This window comes from Poecile atricapillus, chromosome 14 (assembly GCF_030490865.1).
Source record: "Poecile atricapillus isolate bPoeAtr1 chromosome 14, bPoeAtr1.hap1, whole genome shotgun sequence".
Taxonomy (NCBI): domain Eukaryota; kingdom Metazoa; phylum Chordata; class Aves; order Passeriformes; family Paridae; genus Poecile; species Poecile atricapillus.
Window position 1 is genome coordinate 9862846 of NC_081262.1, and position 2809 is coordinate 9865654.

Sequence of the window (2809 nt, forward strand, 5' to 3'; positions counted from 1 at the left end):
GATTTTTACTCATTGCTGTGGGAGTTTGCTTTTGTTTTGTTTGTTTTCTTTCTTTATAAATTGCCAAAATTCAGTCCTACTATTGCAAGCTTCCAGAAATCCTGTGTTGTTATTGTGTCATTCTATTCCCGATTTCATTCCCTTTCAACAGTCAGAAGTAACTAACTGGGAGGAAATTATTAGATGTGTAGGAACAAAATCTGTTTTCCTCCAGAAAACAAAATGGTTGATGTACTCTCTGATTTGCATTTGATTACACACATAGTGTCTGTAACCAGTGGAGTATAAAATATAAGGACTGGAGGGATTACTTGCAGGCTGCTACAGAGGCCTCCCTATGCCTTTAGCTTTTGTTTAGTCCTGAGAATGGGCTGGAAATTCCTGGGCTCTGTGATTTGAGGTGGGATACAACATCTAATGATACAAGGTCGTCTTGCTATGATTTCCCTTTCTGTGCCAGAATAATCTGTTCGATACAGACCCTTTCAAACTGTTAGAAGGGAACTCATGTTGCTTTTTTATGGCTTTATTTAGATAGATGGAACTTCTTACACCTGTGTAGTTTAAACAATGTGAAATTATCCTCTAGCAAAGGCACTGTGAAATAGCAGAATTTCCTAACAAAAAAGCACCATCTGGGCCTTTGCGCTGTAGAATCACTAAGATGAAAAATGGTGAAAAATGGCACGGCTCTACCTTTATAGCCTGTGTAGTTTTTAGATATAGCTGCTGTCACAGAGATGGAGTGTTTGGCAAGTGTAACAGTGTAAGAATAGCATTCTTCAGAAACCATGGAGACAGCAAACTCTTATAGCTTATAAAGTGTAAATAAGTATATTGCCTGTTTCTTAATTACTGGTCTTGTGGGACTAATTTGAATCTCACTCTCTTCTCCACAGATGTAATTTCAGTCAGAGTAGAATGAGTGCTGACAGAGCCAGGTGTAGTTACGATGACTCAAATCAGGACTTCTCATCTGAATTTGGACAGGTAGAATTTAATTTGAACCTCTCAGGATGGATGCAGGGCAGTGCTGCCAGGGGTGAGTCAGGGTATTTTCAGGTTTAAGTACAGGGATATCTCTCAGTTGCTCGTGCTGATGGACCTGACTCCTGTGTGGGAACAGCTCAGGGCTTTGTAACTGTTGGGCCTGGCCCTTAGTCTGGGAGTGTTTGGTACAAGTGTTGGGTCCTTGCTATTCTCTGGCTGTTCTGTGCTACGAAAACAATGTAACAAGCTGGTAGCTTGTGTTATAGTTTGAGTTCTCCTCTACATTAATTATTTTTTAATTTTGAAAAGGTCCTGTCATTGTAACTGATGTTGCACAGGTGAAATTAAAAAACTGGTGACCAAACTGCCAGCTCAGAGGGACGGGTCTGTGCTCTTACCCCCTGTCTGTGTCACACATGGCTGATGTGAATAATCTTGAGTACACAGGCTTCCATCAGTGCTCAGGAGAAACGTCTCTTTGGCCAGGCACAGAAACATTTCAGGGACAGAGGCTGAGCTCAGCTTTGACAGGGCAGCAAAGCACTTTTCAGGAGGGTGTTGGTACCTTGCGCTGCCTGGGCAAAAGGACCTGTGGGACTGAGCAGCCCGTGCAGTGAGGAACAGATTGTATTGAGTGTTCCATGCAGCCTCCTGTACACACACACTTGGAGACTGATAAAACTGACTCTTCCCCCTCTTCCCCTGAACTTTTCTGCTTGAGCAGGTTACAGGTGATTTGCTGTGTGAAGCCAATTCAGGTCTGCCTATCTTCTCTGCTTCCTGAGCCTGTCCTACTGCTCTGCGGTCGGCTCCCTCTATTCTTAAAAAACCCCACATCCTCAAAAGGCACTGAACTGAGGGTGTGAAAACTACAGCAGCACTAGAGGAGTTTATTCATGTTCACATGTGTGTGCTGTTATTCCTTAGTACTTGTAGGCAGTGAATGAAATTTTTAGCAATACTGTGCAATGCTGCAGCTTCTCGCAATCAGTGGTGAAACGCTAGCACAGGTTGCCCTGAGGTGGTGGATGCCTTATCCCTATAAACATTCAAGGTCAGGTTGGACAGGGCACTGAGCTACCTGATCTGGTTAAAGATGTCCCTGCTCACTGCAGGGGGTTGGACTATCAGACGATTTTTACACACTTCCAACCCCAACCAAACCATGATTCCATGTTCAGCAGCTCCCTGGAAAGAGCTGGCACCGCCTTGTGTTGAACGGCCAGGCTGTGGGAGGTGCCAGGGAAAAGGGTTGAAAGATGCTGTCAGCAGGGCTCCAGCAGGTTTATTTTCTCTATTCTGTTTAAATGAACTGCCACAAGAACAGAATTAAATCAAGCTGCATTAAAGCTTTGCGGCCATATCCTAGAGAAGCTGGAATTTTTGTCCAAATACAACCTTTCAGTTGTAATTAAGTGGTGAAAATAACGTTAATTCTTTAAGAAAACTCACCAGACTTTCAGGCAAAATGCGGCCAGAGACTCCCAGGGGCACGTTTATGGAGCACCAGCAGCTGAGGTGTGCTACCACCCCTTTGCAGAAGTGTACTGAGTACTGCCGTGCTGGTCCCTGTACTATCAGCAAAAGAACAGCCCCCCAGTCATAAACTGCTGAATTTTGACTTCGCAAATTCAGTGAGCTGTGGGTTTGCAATGGAAAATTAGAATTTCAGAACTTTTTTTAAGCTTTCAGAGGGGGTGCTTCGGCGATGCCACGCGTACCGCGCAGACTGTGCTGCTCCGTGGCATCCACGTGGCAGCGGGCGCGGCGCGGAGGGCTCGGGCACAGCTACTCCCTCTCGTCCGTCCCTCCGAGTGCC